This window comes from Aotus nancymaae, unplaced genomic scaffold, assembly GCF_030222135.1.
Source record: "Aotus nancymaae isolate 86718 unplaced genomic scaffold, 86718_ANA_hifiasm-v0.15.2.pri h1tg000062l, whole genome shotgun sequence".
Taxonomy (NCBI): domain Eukaryota; kingdom Metazoa; phylum Chordata; class Mammalia; order Primates; family Aotidae; genus Aotus; species Aotus nancymaae.
In genome coordinates this window covers 22,071,643-22,082,375 of record NW_026988476.1, presented here as the reverse complement: position 1 = coordinate 22,082,375, position 10,733 = coordinate 22,071,643, and the positions used below count along the sequence as shown (strand labels likewise).

Below are 10,733 nucleotides of genomic sequence, written 5' to 3'. Positions count from 1 at the left end.
CCTTGTCTCTACAACAACAACAACAAGAACAACAACAACAACAACAAAATTAGCTGGGCATGCTGGTGTGTGCCTGTGGACCCAGCTACTCAGGAGGCTAAGGGGGAGAGGATCGCTTCAGCCTGCAAGGTTGAGGCTGGAGTGAGCCATGATCATGCCAACCTGGGCAACATGCAAGACCTCATCTCAAAAATAATAATAATAAAAAGAAGTATAGAGGCCAGAAAACGGTTTTAGTTTTAAGGGGGCACAATAAGACAATCTATATTTTCCAATTAAGTTGCTTATCGAGTGAATCAAGAAAACCAGTTCAAGAGTGTCTCATTTCCAACAAAATTTGATCAAAGATGCAGCTATAATCTCATATTGTGGTACATGCTAGTTGTATAATTAATGAAGTACTAACCAAAAAATGAAAAAAATGAACCAATCAAGGAAGGAAAACTAATACTTACATATAAATAATAAATTAAAAGGGGGAGAAATGCAATTGCAGACAATGAATTTCTTTTTAAAAAATAAGAAAAAACTTACCAATTTTTTTTTTTTGGAAATTGACCTTTCAATGCAAAATATGAAGTTGTTTGCTCCTGCCCTAGTCTCTCTACTTCAGGGTCCCAATTGTCAGCAACTTAAGACTGTCCCTGGTCATCAGCTCTGGCCACCACCAGGAGTGGGGAGGTTAGAGGGAGATTCAGATGATGTAGAATGCTAAAGGGACCCATCATACTGGGGCATGGGATAAACCAAATTTTGGAAAATAAGTATAACACATTATAAATATTAATCTATTTTTTATTTTAAAACCCAGTTATCTTTTTTATTCTCTGAATTTGAAGGAGTTCCTTGGCCTATTGTGAATGAAGTGTCCAACAGAAAGTAAATCTTACACAATTCCATTTATAAAGACCAAGCTCTCTGTGTACTTCAAGAAAAGAAAACCATCTTTTTTGGTGTGTTTTCCTGAGTACCTCGTGTTTAGCTCCCACTTATAAGTGAGAACATGTGGTATTTGGTTTTCTGTTCCTACATTAATTTGCTTAGGATAATGGCCTTCAGCTGCATCCATATTGCTGCAAATTTGGACATAATATTTGTTCTTTTTATGGCTGCATAGTATTCCATGGGATATATGTACCATATTTTCTTTATCCATTCAGCTTTTGATGGGCATCTAGGTTGATTCCATGTCTTTGCTATTGTGAATAGTGCTGCGACGAACATTAGGATGCATGTGTCTTTTTGGTAGAAGGATCTGGAAACCAACTTTTATTATCAAATGACCTGAACTCCAATCTAATGGTTCATCAGAGGTTTGATAGGCCATTAGTTCATCTGTTGAATTGTTCAATAAAGTGTTTAGAGTGACAGTTACATGCCAGGCAATCTTGTAGGTATTTTGGAGGCATCTGAGAACTTAAACACAACAATCCCTGACCTCAGGGAGCTTATCATTGGGCAAGGGAAGACAAACAGTACAATCACAAATAATTACTATTCAGAAGCTTCTAAGCACTATAGGAAAATCATAACAAGGTAAGGGGGTAAGAAATAGGAGTGGGATCCTGGGAAAAGTAGGATATAATGGGTGTTGCAGTTTTAGACAAGATGGTCAGGTTAGGCCTCATTGAGACAGTGATGCGTAAGGAAAGGCTAGAAGGAGGTAAGGAAATATCTTACCTAACACAAATATCTGGGGAAAGAGATTTCTAGATAGAGTACTCAGTGAAAAAGCAAGATAAGAATGGTTTTCATATTTTTAAATGGTTGGAAAATCAAAAGAAGAATATTTATGACATGGGAAAGCTATATCAAATTCAAATTTCAGTGTTCATGAATAAAGTTGTATTGGAACACAGCTATGCCCATTTGCTAACTGGCTGCTTTGGTGCTACAAGGGCAGAGTTGAATAAATGCAACAGAGACCACGTGACTCACAAAACCTAAAATATTTGCAAGGGCATGTATGGTTTCGGAAATGTGGAGGTGGCCATTTCAACAGTATTGCCAGGGCAACACGTTATCAAGAAAGGCAACCAATCAGAGGTACAAGTTGCTCTTTGAAGGACAGTTTTACAACTTGTAACATCTTTTAAAGTCTTAGCTGTTTTACTAGAAACCTTTGTTCAAATTAGTCTTCCAAAGACAGTGAACAGAACAAGTTGATAATAATTAGGAATAGCCACAAATGTCTCTATAGTGTACAAAAATATTCCAGTGAATGTTATCAATTGAACATCCCATGAAATCAGAATTTTTGGGACAAGTTGTATAATGCAGAAAGGTCTCTCTCCCTGGGGAAGCCTCCTGATGAGAGAACATCTCCTTCATCTCTTTCTGAGACTCTTTATGTTAAATATGAAAATGTGCTTCTTTTTAACATCAGGCTCTGGAATATCATAGGTTAGCATTAAAAGCAAAATGGCAGGGCAGTAGAGCCCAATTTTATTGGTGGAAAAGGAATAGGAATGAATGGAAATTTATGTTGTCATACAGAGAACATAAAGCATTCATCTTCCACATCTAATACCTCAGAGGAAACACTTGTCAAACAGTGAAAACAACACAGAGGAAAATACAGCCAAGAGGCAGAGACAGACCATTCCCAAAAATGTCTGGTAGGGGGCTAGATGCAACTTTTCTGAGATGTGATCCAATAAAGTATTTTTTTGTACTTGAGCCAGATTTGGTTGGGGTTTTGTAACTTACAACTTAATAGCTCTAACATGAGGACAGATTCCAGAGAGAAATAAAAGAGATGATCCATGGACTTGGTGGGACTCAACATAAGATGAGAAGGAGGTGCATGGCTTAAAGGGGACTTCCGGAAGGTCACCTATCAGAGATGTGATGGCAGTGAATTCTTGCATAGAAACAGGAGCACCAGTAGAAGGGAACCAGTCTGCGGAAGCTGAAGAATTACCTTCTGGACCTGTTGAATTTGAAGTCCTGGTAGGTATAGCCCCTAATCACTGCTGAAATGTCAGGAATGAATGTGAGTGAGTGGATGAGATGTCCACCGGGGAGTCATCAGCATAAAGCTGTAGTTAGAAACCATTATAGTGAGCGCCCTGAGAAGACAGGGAAAGAAAAGAGGACTGAAGACTTCATCTTGGGAAAACCCAGTATTCATATTCAAGAAGAAGTAGGAGGAAGAGTCATAGAATATGGGAAAAGTGGTTGGAAGGATTAAGAGAACAAGGAATATGCAGTGTCCCAAAAGATGGAGAGGAGAGGGTTTAGGGAGGCAGGGTTGGGGGCAGAGCAACAGGGATCAACATTTGGATGATAGGATTATGTGGATTCTTCTCCCAAAAGTTACAGAAAAGCCACCTCTGAATGTTTGAAAGCAGGTAATGAATAAGGCAAAGGTTATGATAGCATATGATATTGACCAGCATAGAGTCAAATTTAGATCATCTACTTTACAAATCTCCCCTGCATATTCCTTTCCCTAGCACCTCAGTGACCCCCCAGGCAGAGTTGCTGAGAGGTCCACAAAAGCCTGACCTTTTCCTTTCTTTCAAATTCTTGAGAACTGGTCTTTCTCCAAGATCTAGGAATCAGACAGGGGGTACTACTGCAGGGACCTTAGAGGGCTGGGAAATCTTGTTCCCCAAAAATCCTTTGACCAACTTGTAGACAGCATTGTCTTGACAGCTGCGTGCCAAACAGCAGGCTTTACTTTAGGTTCAGACTTGCCAGGGTTCTAAAACCACAGCACTGAGTTCAAACTGCAAGCTGTAGAGGAGGCAGGGGATGGTGAACTCCTACAGATTTGCCCTAAGCCTGCCATGGCTTTCAGACTTGTGAACATTTTAAATAAAAGTCTGTTTTGATGGAGAATACAAGATATTCCATCTTCTACTTCAAAATCTGACACAAGTATTTTGTGTTCATGACATATGTATTAGGCCACTTGCACATTGCTATTAAAAAATAGCCAAGACTTGGTAATTTATAAAGAAAGAAGGCTTAGTTAGCTCACAGTTTGGCATGTACCGGAAGCATGATGGCTGATATTTGCTAGGCTTCTGGTATTTGCTAGGCCTCAGGAAACTTACAATCACGGCAGAAGGGGAAGTGGGAGCAGGCATGTCACATGGCCAGAACAGGAGCAAGGCGGGCGTGGGGGAAGTGCCACCACATTTAAATGACCTGATCTCATGAGAACTCACTCCGCTATCATGAGGACAGGACCAAGGGGATAGTGCTAAACCATCCATGAGAAATTTGCCCCCATGATTCAGTGGCATTCCATCAGACCCTACCTCCAACATTGAAGATTACAATTCAATGTGAGACTTGGGCAGGAACAACATCCAAACTATATCAACATCTAAAGGCCTAGGTAGCTCACAATGAGTCAGGTAAGGAGGATGTCAGACCTGGGTAAAGAGTGAGGGTGGTGAACATTCATTCATTCATTCATTCAGCATGTAATATGTACCATGGTGGACACTTGGGATATAATGATGAAGAAAGACATGATCCTCTCCTTCATGGAGCTTACAGACCAACAGGAACACAACAAGGCAAAGGAGACAGAGATCAACACAAAGGGACCTACATTAGACAGGGTCGTCAGAGAAGGCCTCATCTAGGAGGTGACATCTAAGCCAGCGATAAAATATGAGCTGTTCCTAGATTTCCCAATGAGGGAAAGGGCAAAGCATGAGCAAAAAGGCCCTTTGTTGGGAAGGGTTTGCTTCTGTGGAGCTGAAGGAAGATCAGGGCAGTAGGAGGGCTGTTAGCCAGGAGCTGGGGGTATTGATGTTAAGTGAGGAGGAAGGCCATGGTGTGGAGTATGGACTTTATTCCATGTGTACCAGGAGGCCACTGAAGGTTTTAAACGGGAGTGACAAGCTGTGGCTTGGGTTGTAAGATCCTGGCTACTGTGTGGAGAATGAATGGAGCTGGTGGAGAGTGAGAAGCTAGGAGACCAGTTTAGGAAGCCATTGCAGTGATGAGGTGAGTGGCAACCGGTGAATGTCAGAAGTTGTTGCATTGTCTGGTGTAGCATAATGGATGCGGGGGATTATCTGTTGCAAATTACTCTCTTTCCAGCCATTATTGTGGGTGATTGAGACTTACCTTCATACCTCCTGTTTACTACTTAGCATTGCTGGAAGAGCTGAACAGTCACTAGGATCATTTTTCAATTATAGAAAAATAAATTCTAAGCCTGAGAGAAAGAGCACATGAGAAAGAAAGGGAGGAATATAGCTGCTAGCAGAGAAGACATATACTTCCCAGCTCCACCACTGTGACTTTTAACTCAAAGAGATTTTTTGATTTTCCAGTGAGATTCTGGCCTCAATTCCTGTCCTAGGCTCAGAAAAAGCACGATAGTTTCTTTATACATCTTTTCTTTTAAAAATCTCCCTGGAAAATATCATAAATGTGCTACTCTATTGAGGTTCGATAATAAAGGGAAAAATTTTGCTCTTTATAACAATTTCTACTTGAACACTTCGTTTCTCTTTATTTTTCATGTTTGCTGGGTCATTCCTACTTTAGCTCTGGCGAATAAGAGCAGCAGCCTCCTGGGAATTTAGTGCTCGGTATCTAATATTCAGTGCTGGGTGTGGGTGTTAGCAAATGCCAGGGAAAAGAAATCTCACTCATCCTTCCCTTTCCAGCTGTAATCATGTAGAGTTTCCCTGGTGGCACTGGTGGAAACTGGGACCTGACCTCATTGGTCCCACTAATGACTAGGTAGGAATAAATAATTTAGATTGTTAATGAGGGTTTGAGCTATTTCCCCAATGAGCCCAAATTTCTGGCAGCCTTAGACTTAAAGCTCAGTGCAGTATGTTTCTAAAGCTGCTGCCATTTTCACACCCTTTCCTCACATTTGGAAAAGAGTTGGAATTTGGTTTTTAAAAAAGTATGGATCTCCTGGAGATGGGCAGTGAAGTAAAGTCTCTCCTAGGTGGTTCATTCCAGCCATTGCTGAAGAACTGATACAAAACAGACCATACATGTGAACCTAATTTCCGCTTTGAACTTCTTTTCACATAATTTAGAAGTTAAATCACTGTCAATTTGTGATGAATCCATTATGATCTCCTTTTTCAAGGGTTGCATCTAAATTTGGGGGCACTTCTGACATGCCAAGGAATGGGTGATAGTTAGCAGAGCACTTCCATGTCCTTGCTGACCCACACTGGCATCCCCTGGGCCATTCTCATCTCTGTCCACTCTTTGGTTGTTGGTGCACAGGTTTATAGATTTTCTATGTCAGGGTTATGCTGCTCTTAGTCATACAGGAAAATCTCACTGCTCCCACACCATCCAAGTGACAAGAACTCTATGGCCTCAGGAGCCCAGGGGACACTGATTCTCTGCCACAGTGTGGCCTGTGAAGCTGGGCAGCTCAGCCTCACCTGCCTACCTAAAAGATGGCAAACGCGGATCCACCTCTCTGCACTGCAGCATTGGAGACCATGTTTTTGACACATGAACTTCTGGAGGATGTTCAAACCATAGCAACCCCTTTTGGGGATCTCATAGACCGACGGTTTTCAATGCTGGTCCCTGGATTGGCAGCAACAGCATCACCGGGGACTCGTTAGAACTGCACATTCCCCAGCCCCAGCCCAGACTTACTGAATCTGAAACCCGAGGGTTGGGCCAGCAGTCTGTGTTTTAACAAGCCCTACAGCTGACTCTGATGTGCTCAAGATTGAGAACAGCTGTCACAGAGAACGTCGTGGGTTTCCTTGTCCTAACCTTTTCTACACATGAATTCCTAACTTGGGCCCGGTCCTGGGCCGCTGCTCTGCCCTGTCCCCCTTCAGGACCATTCTTTGTTTCTGCTCAACCCCTGAGACCTGAGCAACAGCCCAGGCACACCCCTGCTTTTCCTGCAGCCTGCACAGCAGGATCCCCCGAGAGGCAGCCTTCATTTGGAACGATTTCTTTCCCACTCCTGTTTCCCAACCTTTCAGGCATTGAGTTGACTAAATTCAGAGTAAGAAATAGGCCAAATCTTCTGCTCCACAAAAACTAATTACCTTCTCTGTCCTCCTTGGTCCCACCCTGTGAGGTGGGGGAGTTCTTTTCCTTCTTTTCCCAAGCACATACCTCGTGTTGTCCATGGCCCTCTCCACTGGGCAGGTGGCCCCGAGATGTTGGGACAGGCTTATGTCCCAAGATAGTTTTCTGGCTCCTCTGACAACCTCTGGCCCTGGAGGGAGAGGCATAGGAAGGTTGAAGCTGGCCAGCTTTCTTGAACCACTGATGCTGCAGCATAAGCATCACAGTTTTCCCCAGGGGGTGTCTGTCTCTACTCTTGATTTATGCTCTTTCCTTTGGTGATTTTAGCTTTTCCAGGGATTTTCCATGCCTTCCTCTTTGTCCCTGCCAGTGAAGCCTAAACCCCCTTGTTCAATCCCCACCTCTCAGAGAAGCTCCAATTTTGCATTTCTGGGGCAGCCCCATTCTCTGCACCTCACAGCCAACGTGGCCAAAACTTAACACCTCACCCTCCACAATAAACCCCCTGGTTCTCTTGCATTTCCCTTGATCCTTTCCCAGCCTAGTGAGTTCCTATCACCCTTTGAATCTCAGTTTTGACATCAACCATGGGCAGGTTTCCCTGACTTTTCTCCACATCCAACCAAGCCTGGGCACTGTCCACTGTGCACCTTCTGTAGCTCTCTAACGTGGGCCTCTGCAGAGCTCCTCCCCAGTAGGGGCAGGATCCCAAGGATCTGTCTCTCATTCACCTTGGCACCTTCCAGTCTAACACAGATGCTCATGTCAAACCAGAATTGTAGCCGCCTAGAAAGATCAACCCTTTTCCTAGTAGGCTACCTTATAACTGCAGAGTTCCCGTGTCCAAACACACTGAAAGAGGTATAAACACACTTCCAGTCACCCCTAACAAAGCTGGAAGCCCAGAGCAGGCCCAACATTTTGTCCTAAGTCACTGGGGCAATGGCTATGCTCACATCCTTCACACTGGGCCTCCTAGATGACAGTCACCATCCTCTGAGGCTGAAAACCCTACCCAGCCATTTATTATCCCATCACCTTCAGGACCACAACTTTACTAGTCCAGAGACTTTGCCCTGGAAAAGCCAAGTTGTAAATCTTTATGCTTCATAGGAGAACTTTCTGAAAAGTCTCAAGCCATCAACAGTTTACATTCCTAGATTCGCATTCCCTTGCTGCGTCCACCAATCCTAAACGATTATGTCACAATCGTATTTTTTTTTCATGTTTAAGGTGTGCATTTTATTCAACTGGTCTCAAGTCAGTGTACAGGTAAGCGCTGGCTGCCTCCACTCACTCCCAGGGAGACCAAAAGCCTTCATACATCTCAAGTTGAGGGACAAAAAAGGGGTAGCCACTGAGGCTAAAATCTTTCAAAATAAAACAAAATAAAAAAAGTATTAAGGCTAAATTTAAAAAATTTTTTCATTCCATAATTTACAACAAAAGCTTCTGTGTGGACTTGGGAGAGGACTGGGCCATTCTCCTTAGAGAGAAGTGCGGTGGCTTTTGGGAGGGCAAGGAACTTCCCATAACAATGCATCTCACCATATTTGGAATGACTTTAAAAAAAAGAACAATGTACAATCAAGCCCTTGGCCACATTGTAGAACCTTGGGGGATGCTTGCTCTAACTGACTGCTGTCATCTTCACTGTTCCAGTTTTTAAATCCTGAGTCAAGCCAAAAAAGAAAAAAAAAAAAAAAACCAAACCCAACCAAAAAACAAATAAAGCCATGCCAATCTCACCTTGTTTTCTGCGCAAGTTAGGTTTTGTCAAGAAAGGGTGCACCACAACTAAGTCATAGTCTGCCTGGAAGCATCTGTGGTGGATGATGGAAGGGCCGGACTCGTCTTACTCCTGCTTGCTGATCCACACCTGCTGGAAGCTGGACAGCGAGGCCGGGCTGGAGCTGCCGATCCACACGGAGTACTTGCACTCGGGAGGAGCAACGATCTTGATCTTCATCGTGCTGGGCGCCAGGGCAGTGATCTCCTTCTGCATCCTGTCGGCAATGCCAGGGTACATGGTGGTGCCGCCAGACAGCACTGTGTGGGCGTACAGGTCTTTGCTGATGTCCACCTCACATTTCATGATGGAGTTGAAGGTAGTTTCGTGGATGCCACAAGATTCCATGCCCAGGAAAGCAGGCTGGAAGAGCGGCTCAGGGCAGCGGAACTGCTCGTTGCCAATGCTGATGACCTGGCCTTCAGGCAGCTCATAGCTCTTCTCCAGGCAGGAGCTGGAGGCCGCTGTGGCCATCTCCTGCTGGAAGTCCAGGGCGACTTAGCACAGCTACTCCTTGATGTCACGCACGATTTCCCACTCAGCCATGGTAGTGAAGCTGTAGCCGTGCTCGGTGAGGATCTTCATGAGGTAGTCAGTCAGGTCCCAGCCAGCCAGGTCCAGACACAGGATGGCGTGGGGGAGGGCATACCCCTCATAGATGGGCACAGTGTGGGTGACCTCATCACCAGAGTCCATCACGGTGCCAGTGGTAAGGCCAGAGGCATACAAGGACAGCACGGCCTGGATGGCCACGTACATGGCTGGGGTGTTGAAGGTCTCAAACATGATCTGGGTCATCTCACTGTTGGCCTTGGGGTTCAGGGGGGCCTTAGTAAGCAGCACGGGGTTCTCCTCAGGAGCCACATGCAGCTCATTGTAGAAAGTGTGGTGCCAAATCTTCTCCATGTCGTCCCAGCTGGTGACAGTGCCGAGCTCGATGGGGTACTTCAGGGTCAGAATGCCTCTCTTGCTCTGGGCCTTGTCACCCACGTGGGAGTCCTTCTGACCCATGCTCACCATCATGCCCTGGTGCCTGGAACGCCCCACGATAGAGGGGAAGATGGCCCGGGGAGCGTCGTCGCCCACGAAGCCATCCTTGCACATACTGGAGCCCTTGTCAACAACGAGTGCCGCGATATCATCATCCATGGTGAGCTGGCGGCAGGTGTGGACCGGCGCGGAGCGGCAAGGGTGAGGCTGTTCACGGGGCGCATGCGGTCTCCGCAGCCCACAGTCCTTATTCTAATCAGACCTCCCTCTCCCACATTAAAGATCTGCCTTAAGCGTCAGAGTTTTCATAAATAAGACTTTGCTCTTCTTCTATTGAGACTTCCTTATGGCGGAAACCATGCACTCAGCTTTGCCTTATTATCAAGTAATTTGGGGAGACAGCATGCAACAAGGGAATGCTTATCTATGCCTTTCCTGCTCACCTAGGGGATTGTTACTTTGCATTCAAAGGTCTGCATTCAAAGGGAGTTTTGTTCTTTCACCGTCTTCTACAGTAAAGAAGTTCTACATCTTGAGATATTAATGCCCATGTGCTTGAAAATTCGAACAGCCATGGAGGCAATAGCTAAAATACTTTTGTTTTCTAGATCAAAATAACCTTCGGCTTCTGACTGCAAAGAGTATCTGCAGAGGAAGACGCGATGATGTGGCGCCTTCTGAGAACTGACCAGCAGAGTGTGCTCTTGAGAAAGAAGAACGATTTGCAAGTCTTCTGTCAGGGATGGCAAATTCCCACACAGGAGGCACCACTTAGTTGTAATTATTGTAATTAATGGTAAAGGCACGTGAACTTCCACAGGACATGAACCAGAACAGCCATGGAATGATAGCGGTGCCAACTGCGGGAAACCCAGACGAGGACCTTCCCAAAGTGGTATTCAGACTAGGATTTTAAGCCTCTAGTGGTGTTTGGTCTTCTTACTGAATCTCC

The 10,733-nt window shown here is 44.7% G+C and overlaps 1 pseudogene; it reads right to left on the bottom strand.

Annotated features, from left to right (window-relative positions):
- Positions 1-6,740: 6,740 nt before the first annotated feature.
- Positions 6,741-9,940, bottom strand: LOC105716427 (actin, cytoplasmic 1-like; annotated as a pseudogene).
- Positions 9,941-10,733: the final 793 nt, after the last annotated feature.